Raw genomic sequence first — 20,376 nt, forward strand, 5'->3', positions numbered from 1 at the left:
CAGACTCTGCAGAGCCCCGCCCCCCCGTGGAGCCCCGCCCCCTCCGCCAAGCCGTGGCCCCTGTGCGGAGCCCCGCCCTCCGCACGGAGCCACGCCCCCTCCGCCGAGCCACGCCCTTTGCGCGGAGCCACGCCTCCTCATCAGACCCCCGCCCACTGCGCAGAGCCTGGTCCTCTGCACGGAGCCCTGCCTCCCTCGGTGGAGTCCCGCCCCCTCCTTGGAGCCCCCTCCCTGCACCTGGCCCCACCCCTTTCGCGGAGCCCCGCCCCCCCGCCCCAGCAGGAGAGGGGGGTCTCTGGCTGCAGCGCCGGCTACACCCAGGGCCTTGCCAGTCTCCTGCGCGCACGCAGTGTGGCCACGTGGGGGGGGGGGTGGGCCCGGACCAAGGAGGGGCCCCGTAGCTAAGAGCGGGAAGAGAAAGGGCAGTGGGAGTAATGGCCTAGCCCACACCTCTACTGGAACTCGGAAGCTGGGGCTGCACTCCCTTTGGCAAATAAAAAGCCAGAGGATGCTGCGAGTGTCTGAGAACAACTCTCCTCGCATCGCATCGCTGCTGGCAGGCTTTGCGAAGAATCAGGAAAGATAAGCCTCGAACAATGAAGCGATGACGTAAAACAGGGTCATTTGTACAAATTCTGGCAAAGGGCCCATTGGTGAGGTGCATGTGCCCAGATGAGTGCACGCCGCTGATTCTGGCTAAGTGGAGGACAAGGCCGGTCGCATTAGTAAAAGTCTGAATTATGGAAAGTTAATGTCGGGCTTCCGGGGTGTCTGCTACGTCACCTTGAGCAGCGGCTTTCTCCCGCAGCAGGTCCCCGGGTTTGCGTCTGGCGCCTCAGCCGCCATCGAGTACCTGTTCCCAAGGAGCTGTAGAAAACATGTTCTCAGGAATGTTGTCTCTTCTGGTTGTCTGTGTCCCTAGCCTGGCAGATGGGTGTGAAGGGGAGGAGTTACAGGTGTGTGGCCCTTGGAGCCTCACAGGGCATCTCCCCCGTGTGCCCTGTGGCTGCCACCGGCATATGTCCTGTCGTCTAGGCTCTTCCGTGAGGGATCCTCCTTCTGCCGTCCACACGGCCCGTGGCCAGCACCGACCACAAGCCGCCACGTCCTTGCCAAGGGTGCTGCCTGTGGCCTTAGGGCTGTAGGGTATGGGCGGTGTGGGTCACCTGTGGGCCCCTCTGGCCTCACCCCTGATACTGGATGCAGTTCTCACAGGACAAAGCTGTGGGTGTTCTGGGCACTCTGAAGCTGTCGGCCTCCCACCCCTTTCTAGGCGCAGAGGGGCCCCCCGGAGTGACAGAGACAGTTCTGTGCCGGGCCGACAGGGAGCGGGGCTCGCGGGGACCGGGGATGGACTTCCTAGGCCCGCAAGGACTTCAGCGGAGGCTCATTCATTCATCCGCTCACTCGCTTGTCCCTTCAAGAAACCGTCTCGAGGCCCGCCGTGTGCTGGTACCGGGGCTATGCCAGGGACTGCCACCGTCTCCGACCTCATGGGACCCAGGTCCCAGCAAGGGAGACCGCCAGCCAGCACACACAGTCAGGTAGGAACGGCGGGCCAGCGCAGGGCAGAGGACGGCGACGGACGAGGGTGGGGTGTGGCACTTCTGGGTCGGGGGACGGGGGACCCGGGGACGGGGGACACTTCTGGGTCTGAGAGAGACAGAGCGATGTGGTGCTCTGGGACTCCCTCTGAGCGGAGGGCCGAACGGGTGTCCAGTGGGACGTGAGCTGGGTCAGCCGGGCTGCAGGCCGGTGAGTGAGGGCGAGGCCAGGGGGCGGGGCAGACCCCATGTGGCCCAGAAGCCTCACGGAGCGGGTCTGGCCTCTGCTGGGGGGGGGCGCTCAGCTCCACTGAGCAGACCGGACTCCCGTTTGCAAGCATGAAGTGTGGGTGGGGGTCCCGGTGCGTGTGTGGGGAAGGACCCGGCGGAGCCTCAGGTCCTGGGGCATCTTCCACCCCTCCCTCCAGCCCCAAGGACACCCTGTGCCTGCTGGTGGCAGCTCTCTCCAGGCAAGAGGAAGAGAGTGTCCCCCCCCCCACCCCCGCCGGGCTCTCCCTCCCACCTCCTGAGTGGATATTCTTACTCTCCTCCCTCCATCCGTCTGCTCTCGATGACGCACACAGACTCCAGCAGCCGTCATGACTCTCCACTCACATCCGTTGTCATTGTCGCGCTGTGGAGCTCCTGCCGAGGTCCTGGGCTCCTCGCGTTATCCCTCCTTTCCCTCCCAGGGAGTCCTGTCCCCTTTCTGGACCACGGTGACGGTGGGGGTGTGGGTGTGGAGGGGGCAGGAGATGCTGAAAAAGCCCAGCCCCCCACCTCCCTTCAGAAGAAAAGAAACTCAGTGTCCATTTGGGCAGGAATCCCGCAGCCCCAGCGGGAGAGCTAGGGGGCTTTGCTGTGCTGGGAGGGTTCTGGTGCTCAGGGGACTGGACACGTCTGCCCCTCCTGTCCCCTCCCCTCACCCAGAGTCCCGCAGCCCGTCCTTGCTAAGAATCCGGGAGTCTCCTCTGGTCCTGATGTGCACAATTTTACTCCAGGTCCCCAGTGACAAGTGCCAGGGTCAACGGCTGTGACTTCCGCTGGGATCCCAGAGCTGGCAGGGAAGGAAGGCAGCTCATCACAAACACGGGTACGCAAGCGATGTCTCCCCGACTCCTTTAAGTACAGGGAATGCTGAGGCCCAGGTTTGGGGGCGCCCCAGGTAGGAGTGGGGGGGGGGAGAGGGGGAGGGGCAGGCGAGCCTCCCGCTGTGTCTATAAGGTGGCCGCCTCCTCCGGCTGCCCACCTGGACCACTACATGACACATGCAGACCCGTGCCTGAGAGTCACTCCTGGCCCCATGGACGCCCCAGGGCACCTGGTCGGGGTGAGGGAGGTGTCTCAACCCATCCAGGGTGGGTTGGTGTCTCACAGAGAGGAGGGAGGGTCACCGGGGCAGGAAGGGTCAGAGAAGGCCCCCTGGGCAGTGAGTCTTAAAAGGATGTCTGGGGTGAATTCTCATGGCCGACCGGCAGGAAGAGGGAGAACTCGTCATTTAGGACAGAGCTGTCCCAGCCCCAGGCGAGGGGGGGCCTGGGGTCCAGCCCCAGGGTGGTGCGGGCTCGGTCAGGTCTCCATGTGTGAGCGGATGGGTGCTCCAAGCTCTGTACCTGTCAGGGGGTTTGGGAGAGTCTATCGGGGAGGGAAGAACAGGGGTTCCAGTCCTTCCCGGGGCTGCCTCCCAGAGCCATAAATTATGTCCATTATGTGCTGGACGTAAATTATGGTTTATTAGTTTCCTAGAGTGTCTGTGACAAAGTCCCGCAGATTGTGCGGCTTAAAGCACGGAAATTTATTCTCTCGCGGTTCTGGGGGCCAGAAGCTCTAAATCAAGATGTCAGCAGGGTGTGCTTCCTCTGAAAGATCTGGGGGACAATGTGTTCCTTGTCTCTCTCCCAGCTTCTGGTGTTGCTGGCCATCCTTGGAGTTCCTGGGTTTGAGGACGGGTCCCTCTGACCTCAGCCTCTGCCACCCGTGGCTGATTGTCCCCGTGTCTCTGCGTGTCCTCTCCTCTTCTTATAGGGACACCGAGCATTGGATTTAGGGCCCACCCTATTCCGGTCTGACCTCATCTTAACTAATTATATCTGCAGTGACCCTATTGCCAAATAAGTCACAGTCGCAGGTCCCAGGGGTTAGGACGTGGACGTGTCTTCCCGAGGGGAACGCACGATTTAATCTACAATGGATAGTAAAGTGTCTCCCTCCCTTTAGGAACCACGGGGTGTGGGCTGCGGGATGTGGCCCGTGGTTCAGTCCCCACTGACGGTCGCCCAGGCGTGGCCTGTGCTGGCTGTATTTCACCCGCATTCCAGGGGACTGTCACACCCCGGGAGTCCCCAGGGCTGCCCGTGTCGGTGGCTTTCTGAGGACGAGCTGAAGCTGTTGCCATTAAGTGGGGGCTCCGGAAACGTGTGCCCTAGCCTCCGAGGGGACCCGAGAGGTAAGTGGGTGGACCCGAGGCTCAGCCGTGGGCGGCCGCGACGAGCAGAGACACTGAGGCTCAACCCCGGCCGGGGTGTCTGGGGGCCTGTCCGCTCCAGGTGGGGGCTGTGTGGAGGCTCCAGCGAAGCCGCCCGAGTGAAGTGGCAGACGCTCGGCCGCAGACCCGCTCCTCTGGAGAAGAATGCCAGCCGAAACTCCGATGGCCGGTGGCCTGGCCTGGTCGAACAGAATTAGGGCTTTTCTTGCAGAAGCGGAGGAGGCAAATCTGGAAGGGGTGTTGGGGGCAGGCACACGTGCTCACTGTCACCTCTCCACCGACCGACGGGCAAGTACCGTCCGCGCGAGCGTGGACAGGGTCAGGCGCTGTCTTCTGTCGGGGACACGCTGAGCCCATCGACGATCCACCGAGGGACCCCACCCTGGCCTCCAACCAGGTGGGCACCCGAGGAGAAGCCTGGATGCCGCACGTCCAGCAGCAATAGCTCGGTCTTCCAGGAGGCTCTCTGGGCTCCGAGAGGCCCCGACAGAGCAGGGTCCCGGGTCTCCACCTTCCCGTCTTGCCTGGATGCGCACGAAGCCTGGGCGAGCCCCTGAAACGTGCGTACTGTTGTGATCCGTAACAGCGCGGTGGCCGTTGGGCCTGCAGGGGCTGCTGTCACATCCCAGTTGACCTTGAGTCGTGGCTCCATAGGAGACTGTCTGCTGTCCCCTCTCTCAGCCGGGAGCGGAGACGGGTGTTGGCTGAGCCCTGGAGGGGGGGTAGACTGGCATCACCATGTGCCCGGGGGGGCCCTCCTGCGCCCTGGTGCCCTCCTAAGTGGGCGACTCCCCGGGGCCCACGGGCCAGAGCCGCACCCTCCGGAACTGGTTCTCCTGAGTACAGGGCCGGGCGGGACGGAAACTGAACAGGCTGTACCCAGGAGGGCCAATGACTCTGCCTGAGAAAAGGGAAGGGCATCTAGCCACGGCCCGGAGCTGGCGGCCCCCGAGCCTCAACACAGCTGGCATGGAAAATCCCCTGCCCCAGACGCGGCCTCGTCTTGTCTCCGTTCTGGAGGGCGGGGGTAGGAGAGGTGACCCCGATGGGGAAGGCCTGGGTCTCACAGGCGCGTGCAGCTGAGCCCCGTGGACCTCTCCGGTCCGTCCAGCCGTGGCAAACCGGGGAGTCCTGCCACGGTGAGCCTGTTTCCACCCCCTAAATTTGGAGCCCAGAGTTGGAAAAGCCAGACTGCTGGGAGGGGGGGGGGCAGTGCCAGCCAAGAGCCAAGCCACTGGGGCCCACGTGGGCGCAGGGGGTGGAAATCCTGGCATCCGCAGCCTGTGGCGGCTGGGGGCGGGCAGTGAGGACGGCGGGAGGGAGGGGCTTCCTGAAGGAGAAGCCCTGCTGGGGCACCCCCCAGCCCCGGGACAGGGGAGCCTCTTGCAGAGGAAGCGGCGGGCAGCTGGCCCCGGGGGAGGGGCCTTGCTCAACGCAGGAGGGCGAGGCCTGTGCTGTTTCCGGGCCGGGAGGGGTCGTCGGCCCAACTGAGAGGGACAAGCCCTGGGACGAGCCCCGTGTTGCCCAACTCCTGCCCCCGGGCCTGGAAACCCAGAGGCCCCTGGCCTGTGTGAGTCTCTCGGTGGCCACCAGCCACTGGGTAACTGTGGGAGCGGCCCTGGCAGGAAGCCGCCCTTGGATGGCGCAGCCGCGGCTGGAGCCTGCCAAGCCTGACACCCACCTCCCGGGGGCCGAAACCGGCGTGGGGGCTGGGCCTCTCCCGCGGGGGCTGGTGAGCCAATAGTGCCGATGACGCACCGCGGTGACTGACAGAAGGCCCGGGGGCCGCGAGCATCCTTCCATCGGCCAATAAGTATATCTTGACCCGAGGGAGGCAGGCGGCCGCGAAACAGTTAAGTGTTCAGAATTTGCCTCAAGGTCTCCAGCAGTCACCTGAGAGTTCGCTTCCTTAGCAGCGCTCTCCTGCCCGTGTCCCCAGCCCGCCAACAGTCCACGCGGGTCCCCTCGCCTCCGTGATGCTCGTCACATGATCACACGCGTTTGAATCGGATGCGATGGAAATGTTCCAGGTTTTGAAATGCCCACGTACCTTTATTTCCACCGCCGGCGTGTTGTTCGCAGTATTGCGATGAGACTGGTAAGATGGGCCTTAGAATTAAGCCCACTGAAGTAGGAAGCCATCAGGGGTGTGACGCCCCAAAGTCCCCACCCAGCATCCCTCTTACCTGCCGGGTGAAAGACGGCTCCGGAGAGGAAATGCCGCCCTCGAGTTTCCCCATGTCATGTGCTGGATTTTTTCACGCTGCGTCCACGCCGTGGAGTGACCTTACAGCCCCTAGAAATGTTTACGTCTGCCCACCCCCCTGTCCCCGTCCTTTCTGTCCTCATCTCTGAGCTGCTGTTTCAGGGAGTCAACTCTGTTCATGACACGAGAAAAAAAAATCAAGCAGGAAACGGAAAGACTGCTGTTTCTGGAGCATGTGAACTCTTCGGACAGCTGTGTGACCACCCTGTCACCGCACGGAGACGGTCCATCTCACTCCTGGGGGCGGGAGAGGACACGGCAGACGAGCGCTGGGACCCTGTGAGCTGTGCGTGGGCCTGTGCTGACCTCCCGCCCGCCCGCCCGGGGGTGAGGGCCCCTCCTGGGAAACGAGGCAGACTTCTTCCTGCTCCCCTGTGGGTCCTTCCAGGGACTGTCCAGGAGTGACCCCTCCCCCCCGCTAGGGAGGACATTCCCTAGAACGGCCACGCCTCTTCCCGAAGAGGGTCCTTACACCCCGAGCCGAAAGTACCCCCGCTTCTCAGAGCTTCTCAGAGTGACCCTGGAGATCCGGGAATTAAACTCATGAGTTTATGAAATAAGAAACAAAGACGAAGCTTCTGGTAAGATTGTGTCGGTGGAAATGTCTGGAAAGAGGAGGTCAGCTTAGCGGCAATGGGCGTAAAACCAGCTTGCTGGGAAATCCCACGCGTAGCCACAGGCTTAGAGCTTTAGGGCTCCTCCGAACTTTCTAGGGTTGGACCCCGATGGAGGGCGTGTGCAGGAGGGGGGCCTCGGGCACGGCGCCCCCGACGGGACGTGCTGCCGGCAGACCCAGCAGCCAGGGCTTGTGCCTTGGTTTTTTCTTCTCTCCTTTAAATTTTTTTTTTTCTAACAATAACTCTTTTGTTTAACAAGTTAAAGAACTTGCTTCATTTGTTTGTTTGTTTGTGGTAAAACACACATAATGCAAAGTTTCCCATCTTGACCATTTTTTAAAAATGTGTATTTATTTTGAGAGAGAGAGTGAGAGCGCAAGATGGGGAGAGGCAGGGAGAGAGAGAGAGAGAGAGAGAGAGAGAGAGAGTCCCAAGCAGGGTCTACACTGTCAGTGCAGAACCCAGCGCGGGGCTCGAACCCACGAATGGCGAGATCGTGACCTGAGCTGAAATGAAGAGTCAGACACTCACCCGACTGAGCCCGCCAGGCGCCCTGTCGTGGTCACTATGGTTAAGTGGGCATCCATACTCTTGTGCAGCCCCACATCCCCCTATTTCCAGGACTCTGCTCATCTTGTAAAGCTGAAACTCTGTCCCCATTAAACCCTGAGACCTGGTTCCCCCTCCCCCAGCTCCCGGCGGCCTTCATCCCATTTTCTGTCCCCCCCCCCAACTCCCCCAGCAGGGCAACCACACACTGTCCACCCCTGTGTCTCTGGCACATGCGTGACGTCCTCAGGGCTCATCCACACTGCAGCAGGGGTCTGATGTCCTTCCCTTTTAGGGCTGAAAGTTAGTCCGCTGTGTGGACAGACCACATTCTGTTTACCCATTCATCCATGGAGGGGCACGTGTGTTGTTTCCACCCTTTGGCTATTGTGAACGATGCTGCTATGAGCACGGGTGTTCAGATATCTGTGTGTTTAAGCCCCTGCTTTCAATTCTTTTGGGTCTATGCCCAGAGTGGAGTTGCTATAGATCATACTGTAATTCTATGTTGAATTTTTTGAGGAATTTCTATGCCTGATTTTTGGAAGATTTAGAGTTTCAACATTTCCTTAAATTTTTTTAAATGTTCATTTATTTTTGAGAGAGAGCGAGAGCGCACGCAAGAGAGAATGGGGGAGGGCCAGAGAGAGAGGGAGACAGAGAACTCAGAGCAGGCTCCGGGCTCCAAGCTGTCAGTGCAAAGCTCGACAAGGGGCTCGAACCCACGAACTGCAAGAGTGTGACCTGAGCCGAAGTCAGATGCTTAACCAACTGAGCCACCCGGGTGCCTCACAAAGTTTCCTTAATATTTTTATAATAATGTCTCACAACTAATATGACAAAAAATTCTTGTTCTCTATTTTCTCATTCCGGACGAATAAATTAGTATGATTTAATAGGATGTAAATGCCCACCAAACCAGCTGTCAGACCAGGCTCCAGGCACTGGCAGAGGCTCAGGGTCTGTGTTGGCTTGCTGAGGACAGTGTGCTCTTGTGAAATCCCGGTGAAGCTATACCCAGGGGGTGTCCTCTCAAGAGGGAGTGTATTCGTTCTCTCACCACTTAGAATTGACAGTGCATGGTAATAATAGTTGGCTTTACTATCATTTAATTTTTCATTTTATTGATCGATTGGTTTTTGAGAGAGAGAAACATGAGTGGGCAAGGTGCAGAGAGAGAGGGAGAGAGCGTGTGGAGCCCAGAGTGGGGCTCAAGCTCACGAACCATAAGATCATGACCTAAGCTGAAGTCAGATGCTTAGCTGACTGAGCCACCCGGGCACCCCACTATCGTTTAAAAATTCTTCATGGGGTGTGCTCCGACCAAGTTTCCCACCCACTATTCTACTGATCTTGGCAGTGGACCCCTAGGACCGTAATGCTGGAACACTAACAAAGCTACAGATGGCTCCAGGCCCAGACGGCTTCACAGGTGATTCCACCACACCCTTAAGCAACACACAGCCGTCAGTGCCACTTCCATGGGTGCACAGTATTGACAAGGAAGCAAATTTCCAAATTCTTTTTATGAAGGCAACACAGGAGTAACACCAAAACCCAGCGAGATGGGCACAGAGAGGAAACCACACCCCCATTTCGTGAATGAACATCAACACGAAAATGTGTAAAAACCTAATCAGCCATGACCTGGGGATGTAAACATGGTCTGATATTAGGAAACCTCTTAAAATAGATCTCCATGTTCATAAAGCAACAGAGAAAAAGCATGAGGTGACCTCCACAAATCAAGCTGATTTGATAGAATCAGCATCTATACTTTTTTTTTTTTTAAAGCCTGAGTAATAAGGATATGGAAAAAGCATATTTAACAGGTCTCAACCAAAGTGCCTGAGTTATGCCGAATGAACAAAGCCTGGGAGCACTCAGTTGAAAGCCAGAATCTTCCCTGCTATTTAACACGGTTCTGGGGGACTGGCCGCACTCTCGTACGCAAGGAACAAGGGCAGAGTGCAGGCGGCATAGGCAGATCTGCGCCCCGGAGAACCTGCTGGGAGACTGCCACGCAGAGTAGGGACTCAGCCTAGAGACCTGTGTCAAACTGACGAGGACCAAGAACCTTCTTCTGATGCAAGCGGCAATGAGGGACATTGCGTAATGGGAAAATACCCTGTCCACAATGCCGCGACACCGGTAAGTGCTCCGTAATGAATGAAGGAGAAGTGGACAGCTGTGGGTAGCAAGCTCTCCAACACGCTTTCTCCAACGGAAGAATGAATAGAAATGAAATGGAGACCTGGTCTGGGCTCGAAAGACTCAGTAGGATGAAGGGGTCAAGTTTTCTGAAACTAGACTATGAATTTACGGCAATGCCGAGGGTTTTTTCCCTTAGAACTAGCCAAGCTGATCTTAAAGTTCACATGGAAAAATAAACAGGCAAGAGTAGCTAGGGGAAACTCTGGAAGAGAAGGGTATGTCAGGTGTCAAAAAGAAGACAGCAGTCTCTAAAATGGAGTCACTTCTGCTAGGCCCCACGTCACCAAACTGAGACTTCACCTGATTCCGGCTCTGACCTCTCCCAGAAATGGGATCTCAGAGTCCGTGAGGAGTCACCCGGTCAGCACGAGCGAGGTCATCAGTGGCAGATCCCCACGGTCCCTTGGAGGAGAGTGACCTCACCCAACTAAGATGTTTTGCCCGGGGCAGCCTCCTTGCCCTGCTCCCTTCTGCACAGGACGGTCTGTCGTGCGTGCAACGAGCTGGAGCTTTCTGTCTGCTGCACCGCGTGCTGCCTGGTTTGGGGTCCCTGGAGAAAGCCAACCAGACCTCCAAAATTCACTCAGCTGGGTTTTGTTTTTTAACACAGGCCAGTAGCTTTACCAGCTATCTGACATGCTTATACGGTTACAATACTGGAAGCCTGGGCCAACTCGATAGATGGGGCCATGGGACCGAGTCCGGGAGCCAGAAACAGACTCAGACCCAGATTTAAACACTTGGAACAAGGGAGGCGCCACATTGATTACCGAAGCCGTCTGAAGTCTGATTTTCGGCAGGTCCTGCTGAGACAACTCCATGGTTCTCTGGAAACAATTAAATTACATCCCTACCTCACTCCCTAAACCCCCATAGGTTACACATACAGCAAAGGTTTAGTTGTAAAATTCGAAACCATCAACGTACTGGGAGAACACTGTAGTTTCTTTGAATAGCTTTGGGTTGGGGAAGGTCTTCTAACGGATAACCCAAACTCAGAAGCCACATAAAAAAATCAATAAAGATCAACAATGATAAAATCCTGGCCCCAATGAAAACACCGTAAACAAAGACAGGAGACTGGTGAGAAATGAAACCCAGAATCTGCAGCATAAATCTCAGGAAAAGCTCTAACTGTATTCCTATATAAAGAGGTTCTATAAATCAGTGTGATAAAGACCAACAAAGTAATGGAAAAGGAACAGCTCACCAAAAAAAGTTATACAAGGGCTTTTACACGTATGAAGGATACCCAGGTGCACTGAACAACAAAATGAGAGACAGAGGGAGAGAAAGAGAGAGAGGAGGGGAGGGGAGGGGGAGACAGAGGGAGAGGGAGGGAGAGAGAAGGAATACGGGTTGGAAACGGAGAGGAAAGCCATGGAAACCTGTGAGGTTGGCAAGGACAGACGTGTGTGGAGCGCACGGTGAGAGATGCCGTAGGAGAAAGGGGCTCATACAGGTTGCGGGCGGGGGGCGACTTGGCACGGCTTCTGGGGGGCACTGTGGCAACATTTGTGCTACCTACATACACTCCACGGCTGCATTCGAGGGATTTCCCTGCAGATATATGCGCAGGCGTCCTAAGTAACATTTGCGCGAGGATATCGATTGCCGCGGTGTGTGCGCTAGTCAAAGGCTGGAAATAGCCTCGATGTCCGCCGGGAGGAGCCGGTCAAATAAATGTCACACGTGCCGACAGTGGAAGTGGCATGAGGCAGCTGTTAAAAAGCACAAGGCAAATTTACCTGCAACCATCACCCCAAGTTATTGCCAATCCCAAAGCGGGGTGCACAACAGGCCTGCGGTGTGCTGCCTGGAGACACAGGGGACCTGCAGTGGTAACACTTCTGGAGATGGCGTGTTAGTTTCCTGGGGGGGGGGCCACAACTAAACGCCACCAACTGGGGAGCTTCAAACGACAGCTCTTCAAACCTCAGAACTCAACAACCGCAGTATTGTCTCACGGTTCTGGGGGCTGGAAGGGCACAAAGTGTCAGCAGGACCATGTTTCTTCTGGGGCTCTACGGGAGGATCCTTTTCTGCCTCGTCCAGCTCCCGGGGCTCCAGACGGTCCCGGGCTTGCGCTTCCTGGCTCCCCTCTCTGCCTCCGCCTGCCCATGGCATCCCCGTGCGTCTGTGCTCTCCCCTCTCTTTTGGAAGGATGCCTTCGTGGGGTTTACGGCCCACCCTAATCCAGGACAACCTCATCGAGACATCTGCAAAGACCCTTTTTCTAAATGAGGTCACATTTCTAGGTCCTGAGTGGTCATATCTTTTGGGGGCCACCATTCAACACACTGCAGTTGGGAACTGAGGTAAGGAAGATTCCGTGGCGGTCTTCAGGATTTCAGACCGCGTCTTAGAATCACCGCGTCTTAGGATCAAAATGGGTAGTGAGAATTCGTTCCTGGTGCTGCGGAGGCCTGCGCATCGTCCTCCAGGCAGGCTGTCGCTGACTGTTCCCCATGGGGCGGGGGCATGAGGTTTCCCTGCCAGGCTCAGGACAGACTAGCACCGGGAAGGGGCAGCCATGTGCCCTGGAGCACCAGTCCCCGGCCTGGTCACCCTCTCCCATCACCCCGTGAACCCCGGCCTTGTCACCCTCTCCCATCAGCCCGCGAACCCCGGCCTGGTCACCCTCTCCCATCAGCCCGCGAACCCCGGCCTGGTCGCCCTCTCCCATCAGCCCGCGAACCCCGGCCTGGTCGCCCTCTCCCATCAGCCCGCGAACCCCCGGCCTGGTCATCCTCTCCCATCACCCTGCAAACCCCCGGCCTGGTCACCCTCTCCCATCAGCCCGCGAACCCCCGGCCTGGTCGCCCTCTCCCATCACCCCGTGAACCCCGGCCTGGTCGCCCTCTCCCATCAGCCCGCGAACCCCCGGCCTGGTCGCCCTCTCCCATCAGCCCGCGAACCCCCGGCCTGGTCGCCCTCTCCCATCAGCCCGCGAACCCCCGGCCTGGTCGCCCTCTCCCATCAGCCCGCGAACCCCCGGCCTGGTCGCCCTCTCCCATCAGCCCGCGAACCCCCGGCCTGGTCGCCCTCTCCCATCAGCCCGCGAACCCCCGGCCTGGTCGCCCTCTCCCATCAGCCCGCGAACCCCCGGCCTGGTCGCCCTCTCCCATCAGCCCGCGAACCCCCGGCCTGGTCGCCCTCTCCCATCAGCCCGCGAACCCCCGGCCTGGTCGCCCTCTCCCATCAGCCCGCGAACCCCCGGCCTGGTCGCCCTCTCCCATCACCCCGTGAACCCCGGCCTGGTCGCCCTCTCCCATCAGCCCACGAACCCCCGGCCTGGTCGCCCTCTCCCATCAGCCCACGAACCCCCGGCCTGGTCGCCCTCTCCCATCAGCCCGCGAACCCCCGGCCTGGTCGCCCTCTCCCATCAGCCCGCGAACCCCTGGCCTGGTCGCCCTCTCCCATCAGCCCGCGAACCCCCGGCCTGGTCATCCTCTCCCATCACCCCGCAAACTCCTGGCCTGGTCACCCTCTCCCATCAGCCCGCGAACCCCCGACCTGGTCACCCTCTCCCATCAGCCCGTGAACCCCGGCCTGGTCACCCTCTCCCATCACCCCGCAAACTCCTGGCCTGGTCACCCTCTCCCATCAGCCCGCGAACCCCCGGCCTGGTCACCCTCTCCCATCAGCCCGCGAACCCCCGGCCTGGTCATCCTCTCCCATCACCCCAGAAACCCCCGGCCTGGTCGCCCTCTCCCATCAGCCCGCAAACCCCCGGCCTGGTCGCCCTCTCCCATCAGCCCGCGAACCCCGGCCTGGTCGCCCTCTCCCATCAGCCCGCGAACCCCCGGCCTGGTCATCCTCTCCCATCACCCTGCAAACCCCCGGCCTGGTCACCCTCTCCCATCAGCCCGCGAACCCCCGGCCTGGTCATCCTCTCCCATCAGCCCGCAAACCCCCGGCCTGGTCGCCCTCTCCCATCAGCCCGCAAACCCCCGGCCTGGTCATCCTCTCCCATCACCCCGTGAACCCCGGCCTGGTCGCCCTCTCCCATCAGCCCGCGAACCCCCGGCCTGGTCGCCCTCTCCCATCAGCCCGCGAACCCCCGGCCTGGTCGCCCTCTCCCATCAGCCCGCGAACCCCCGGCCTGGTCGCCCTCTCCCATCAGCCCGCGAACCCCTGGCCTGGTCGCCCTCTCCCATCAGCCCGCGAACCCCTGGCCTGGTCGCCCTCTCCCATCACCCCGCAAACTCCTGGCCTGGTCACCCTCTCCCATCAGCCCGCGAACCCCCGACCTGGTCACCCTCTCCCATCAGCCCGTGAACCCCGGCCTGGTCACCCTCTCCCATCACCCCGCAAACTCCTGGCCTGGTCACCCTCTCCCATCAGCCCGCGAACCCCCGGCCTGGTCACCCTCTCCCATCAGCCTGCGAACCCCCGGCCTGGTCGCCCTCTCCCATCAGCCCGCGAACCCCCGGCCTGGTCATCCTCTCCCATCACCCCGCAAACTCCTGGCCTGGTCACCCTCTCCCATCAGCCCGCGAACCCCTGGCCTGGTCATCCTCTCCCATCAGCCCGCAAACTCCTGGCCTGGTCACCCTCTCCCATTACCCTGTAGGGAGGTATGTCTTTCCAAGTCGATCTCTATTTGAATTACATCTTCCGTTTTTAACAATGCAAATATTCTTCACTAATTCAAATACTTCTCCATCTTAGGTTAACTCAGTCACCTCTTATTCTAGCTGACCTCCAGCTATGCACACACACGCACACACACACTCACACGCAGGCCGATGCCGCCAGGTAGGAAGCGGCCGGTGGGAATCTGGGGTGAGCAGGTGGGACAGGCACCCTCTTCCTTCCCAGGTGGCTCTAGGAACAGCCTAGTCCTGTTCTGGCCCTGGACCCAACTCCCCCGGCTCCAGCTTCGCCCCACAAAGCATTTCTTTTACCCATAAGACCCCGCGAGTTTGCATGTTCCGAAAGGTTGGGTCAGTCAAATGCAAACTGTCCCATGCAAATGTTTCGAGAGTCATTCAGACCACTTCCCCGTGGAGGGGGTTTCTGGTGTGGCCTTCGGTTCTGACGCTCTTCCAGGGCTCCCGTTTGCCCCAGGACAAACCCACACTCCTGTGACTCTGCCCCTCCCCCGGGCTTCTCCCTAAGTTGCTCTTATGCACAAGCCCCTCCGGAGTCCCATCCCAGAGCCGGCAGACTTCGGGTCTCCTCAGCCAGGACGCCGTGTGGTTTGGACACGGGGGACGCTTAGCCATGTCTGGGGACATTTTGGCTGTCACAACTTCGGGGGGCTGCATCTAATGGCAGAGGTCGGGAGGGCTCAGCATCGGCCCCCGACAAAGAATTCTCTGGCCCCAGATGTTCACAGTGTTGGACGGGAAACCGTGATCTAATCTGACCAGGGGGGGCGTCAGGGCTGGTGACAAAGACCTCGGGGGAGAGGGTGCGAAGCCTGTCAAAAGACAAGCCCTTCCGGAGGAATCCGCCAGGCTCCTTTGACTTTGCGAGGAATGTGTGTCCCTCCTGGGTGAGCCTTCCCGCCAGAGGGAACCTGGGCCCTTGTCACTTGTGTGTGTGTGGGGGGGTGTTGCAAGGCCAGAGCAGCGGGTCTCCCCGAGGCCCGGAGGACGGCGGCTGCAGGTGGGAGGTCGGGCCCCTCCCCCAAAGACACGTGGCCCCACGGTGGTCCCTCTCTCCCCCTTTCCTTCATCCTCCTCTGACACAGAGGCTCATTTCTGAGATGTCCCTTCCATCAGCTGTGATTCCGCGTTCCTCTCTTTCCCGCAAAAGACAGAAGGCAGGTGGAGGGGATCTTACCCGCGGGGGCGGGCTGACACTAAGGAGGTGACAGGTCACCGTGCCCCCAGTTCTCCTGCTGACCCCAGCCCTGCTTGGCAACGAGCAGGCGCCCTTTCCTGCCCGGGGATTGACAGACCAGCCAGCGGTGTCACACTGAGCAATAGGGCCCCGTCCTGATAGTAACAGGACAGAGGTGGTCCTGATGCTGGCCGTGTGCTAACGGTGATGGGACGTCCTAATAGGGTCAGGTACTCCTAGGAACAGGACAGGGCTGGTCCTGATGGGGACCCGGCGCTAACAGAATCGGGCGATCCTACGGGGCACGCTGTTTTGGGCAAAGGCAGGCCGCACTGAGCTAATCTGTGCTGGACTCTTGCCCTCGGGGAGACCTGGGAGCCGGGCTGGCGGGTGACGGGGAGGGGCCGCATAGGCCCCATCAGGGAACCTGACTCCCGTGGTAGCGCCCCGGTGAGGGAGGTCAGGGTGGGGCAGGGACTGTCAGAGGACACGGCACCTCCCAGAGAGGACGGGGGTGGGAGCCCGCAGCCCGCTGCCCGGGGTCTGCCTCGGCCTGGGGGACCGCTCTGCTCCAGGCCCTGGCTGAGGCTGAGCCTGTCCCCGCCCCGGACACGGTGCTCACGGCTGAGGGGCTACAAAGGACCCCATCACTCTGCCCTCCGGTTGTGTGTGACCTCGTGGATGGAGGGCGGCTTCCTCCCGTCCTGGTCTTTCTCTGAGGGAAACTGGGCGGGACTTTTGGTTTTCTTCATTCCACCTGCTGTACGTCTTGCCGGGGGTCATTCTCAGACCCCGTCACTCAGGCCCCCTCGCAGGGTGGTTCCTCGAGGGGCGACCTGCCGGAGGTCTGGGTGTGGGGGGAAGGCTGTCACGGCAATGGTCCCCAGGGTCCCTGGGCCTGAGTCCCTGTGACCCCAGCGTGGTGTCTCTTCCTGCAGCCGCGGCCTCTGGGGGTTCTCCTTACGGCTCCCGAGTTGGACCATCTGGGTGGAAATCTCCTTGCTGAGGGGACGCAGTGCAGGTGGGGAGGGGGCGGCCCTGCAGGGTGGAGGGTCACACCCTGGGAGCCTGGGGGCAGAGGGGCAAGAAATCGGGGTGTGCAGGGTGCATCGGGGAGAGGCTTCTGGGAGGAAGAGAGTCTTGAGCAGAGTTGTTCTAAAAATGTGTCCAAATTCTCTTTGCTCTTTATAAGATCAGCGGAGATCTTGTCACGTAAAGAAGGCGCCGTGCGACCAGGGCAGGCTGTGCGACGCGCACGGGGCCGGAGAATACCCACCCGAGGGGCTGGACCTCATTTGCCTCAGGAAACACCCACCTGATCTGGGAAGGTGAGAACACAGAAGGTGTCTATCAGCCTGTGGAGTGAGAATTCTCAGGCAAAATTGTTACTCAGGTTTTTTGGTTTTGGTTTGTTTTCATTAGAAAACCAGAGCAAAGGCCGTATCAACGTTCAGGGTTCGAACGTATGTTCTGTCTCAGAATACATCGCAAATCCGAGATAATCGAAGGGGGCGATCTGGCCCAGGCAGAACAGCATCTGGTTCCTCAACGGCTCCGTGGGCAGCGCGCTCCCTCACGGGCCAGCCGCTTGGGCGTCCCAGCCGGCGGAGGGATGAACCGAGCCTCGGTCAGACAGCGTGCCTGAAACAACGGACGTTTATTTTTCACGCTTCTGGAGGCGGCAGGGCCACGATCAGGGTGCCGCACGGTGGGGTTCTGGTGAGGCCTCCCCCCCGGACTTGCAGACGGCCGCATGCTCACTGTGACCTCACGCGGCACAGAGAGAACCAGTCCCTTCCTCCTATATGGACAATGATCCCATCCCGGGGCTCGCACTCATGACCTCATCTAAACCCAGATACTTCCCCAAGCCCCCACCTCCAAATCCCATCACGCGGGGGTCAGGGCTCCAACATGTGAATTTCAGGAGGGGGACACAGTTCAGGTCGTAGCAGAGGGCATGGCCCTGCTGTGTAAGGATGCTTTCTGAAAGCTGCATATATAAGACAGCTGCTTAAGATTTGTTGGCCAAACTTTAGGCACATGGCCACAAGACAGGATGGGGAGTATATCCAGCTAGGTTGAGGGCTTTCTATTACAACGTGCTCAGATAAGAGTTGGGAGTCAGACTTTTTCCACACGGCTGCTCCTTTGTCCTGATCGTGACACCTCGTGGTCCAAAATGGCTGTTGGGGCACATCCATCACCTCCGCATTCCAGCCAAGAAGACATTCCTTACTTAGTCACTATGTTGTGTGGGGTTGTAGCCTTTTATCCGCGTGCAATGAATCTAGCTAAAAGCTGGGGTTCTTGTCACTGAGGCAGAAGGATGTGAAGGACGTTGGGGGTGATTCTACGCCCCACCCTCGCGGTTGCCTCAAGGATCTCAGAGCCTGACGTTTAATGGCGCTGTCCTGTTCTGACATAACCAGCTCAGATTCCACCTCTGCTAAGTCTACACTGCAGGCTCCCCAAGTGCACGGGCCACAGCTTTCCTTCCCTTCGTCCCTCCTAGAATTTGGCAGCCAGCAAGTACTAGGCAATCATTAGCTTAGCGTTTGTTTGCTGAGCTGAGGTCGAGCTGTACCAGGCGCGGAATCGGGAAGCAGAGGAGGGGGGTTGTTTTCTGACCCCGAGTTAGCCTGCCCACCCACGCTAACGCCTGCCCCCAGCCTCCGGCCCTGCGTCTCCTCCAGTGTCAGAGCTCCCGAGGCCGGCTCCCCTTGGGACAGACTCTCCCCCCCGTACCCCTCTGTAAAGTTTCAGACCTCTTTCTAATAAACCCCAGATGGAGGGAGCGTTTTGCCCGGGAGCAAGATTATTCCCTGGCATTCTTGAGACATTTAACGGCCAAGGACTGTCCAGAGCTGGGAGAGGGCCATAAAGGACAGACACCGGGCCTCAGGAGGTGACAAAAAGAATGGGGAGCAGGGAGGGACCATTGCCCTCAGCCATTTGTCTGCAGCCAGAGGTTTCCAGATGGCTCGGCCTGCTCCGTGGGCTCTCCCCTCCCTGTACCCCTGGGATCATCTCTCTGCATGCGGACGGGTCACGCCTTTCTCTGCTCTGTGCTGGGCAGTGTGACTCACTGGGGCGATGACGCGACTGTCCTGACCGTGGCAAAGTGGTACGATTGTCCTCGCTCTCCACAGCCTTCAACCACTAGAGGTGCTTCAACGATGTAGATCCAGACGGACATCGCTAGTGACACATCACCTCTGAGCCCGCAGGGCCCATCCCTGACAGGAGCCGTGAACACCATCGTCGCCCTCGGCGCGGCAGCGGCCAAATCCTGGGGGGAACGCCCCGCGGTTATAATAAGCTTTCTCACGACGGGCCTTGGGAGGAATTAGAAATATAATTTTTCAGGCGCTTACAAAATATCAAGTAATTGGAGCTTCTGCACGTAAAAGGGGCACACCATGAGATATGTGGCTCCCTTTTTATTTTTTTATTTTTTATTTTATTTATTTATTTATTTATTTATTTTTCAACGTTTATTTATTTTTGGGACAGAGAGAGACAGAGCATGAACGGGGGAGGGGCAGAGAGAGAGGGAGACTCAGAATCAGAAACAGGCTCCAGGCTCCGAGCCATCAGCCCAGAGCCCGACGCGGGGCTCGAACTCACGGACCTCGAGATCGTGACCTGGCTGAAGTCAGACGCTTAACCGACTGCGCCACCCAGGCGCCCCTTGGCTCCCTTTTTAAAAGAACCTATTTATATATTAAAACAATAAAATACGTCCAAGGGAGCGCTGGCCCCACAATGTTTCCAGTGTCTCCCCTCTCCGGTTCTAGAAAACTCTATACCACCGGAGGAAACCGAGAATATGCCCCCTGGCTCATCATCAGAACGTTCGAGGCTGTGTTTGGCCAGATGGAGAAGATATAAAATTATTATGCATATTCCCAAGGCGGGGAAAGAGCCTCACGGTTAATGTTCACCCTGGCAACGTGCCCACTTGAATCAACTCAGCATAAAACGGCGGTGGAGGGAGTGGGGAGGGGGGTGGGGAGAGTGGGGGGGGGTGGAGGAGGGGAAAATGCTCACGCTCCCAGGTCCTAATGTAGAAATTTAAGTAGCAGGAGGGTTTGCTATTAGATTTCCAGCTCGTAAAACGAGATGCAGGTTTATGTTTGCGCGTGGCTGGGGGGAGGGGCCGGCCACAGCCCAGGCGACCTCCGTCCCCATCCGCAGGTGGGCTCGCAGCCTCCCCCGCCTCCCCCAGCTGATGGGCTGAATTGTGTGCCCCCCAGGATGCAGGAGTGCTAACCCCCAGTACCCGTGAACGGGACCTTAGTTGGAAATAAGATCTTTGCAGATGGCCAGGTCAAGATGAAGCCATTAGGGTGGCCCTAATCCAATCTGATGTCCCTATAAAATGGGGACATTCGGACACTGAGACACACACAGAGGGAAGGTGTCGTGAAGACAGGGAGAACACGGCCGCCTGCAAAGGACCTGTGGGGCTTCCAGAAGCCGGAGGGCCTGGAGCAGGGCCCTCGGAAGGGACCAGCCCTGCCCTCACCCCGATCTCCACTTCCTGCCTCCGGCCCGGGTGACAGAAAATTCCATTGTTCAAGCCGCCCAGCCTGTGGGGCTTTGTCAGGGCAGACCCAGGCCCCTCACCGACCCCAGCTGATGGAACACAGAGTTACCAGTTCCATTCTGGCCCCAAGAGAGCCCACTCTGGGGTCCTGCTCACGCCCAAGGCTCCTGTACACCCTGGGGCAGGGGCACAATTCGGTGTTCCTTAGGGCCACCCCACCTGCCCCTGCCCCTGGCACCCTGCTAGAGTGGCAGTGACATTGTCTGCCGATGTTACCATATTCGGAGACCACCCTGGTGAGGGCGGGGCGCCTTGGGCCTCCGGGGCTCCCAGCACCCCGGTCCCAGCCAAGGCCC

At 59.1% G+C, this 20,376-nt stretch overlaps 1 long non-coding RNA gene across 1 annotated transcript; it reads left to right on the forward strand.

Annotated features, from left to right (window-relative positions):
• Positions 1-5,436: 5,436 nt before the first annotated feature.
• LOC124526966 (uncharacterized) lies at positions 5,437-18,634 on the forward strand. The gene is made up of 3 exons (XR_006965771.1): positions 5,437-6,876; positions 16,661-16,796; positions 16,891-18,634. It is a non-coding gene; the product is annotated as an uncharacterized LOC124526966 (long non-coding RNA).
• The last annotated feature ends 1,742 nt before the right edge of the window (positions 18,635-20,376 follow it).

Source organism: Lynx rufus, unplaced genomic scaffold (genome assembly GCF_022079265.1).
Source record: "Lynx rufus isolate CCGP_SWC_20201006 ecotype Redwood Valley unplaced genomic scaffold, mLynRuf1.p SCAF_5, whole genome shotgun sequence".
NCBI classification, from domain to species: Eukaryota; Metazoa; Chordata; class Mammalia; order Carnivora; family Felidae; genus Lynx; species Lynx rufus.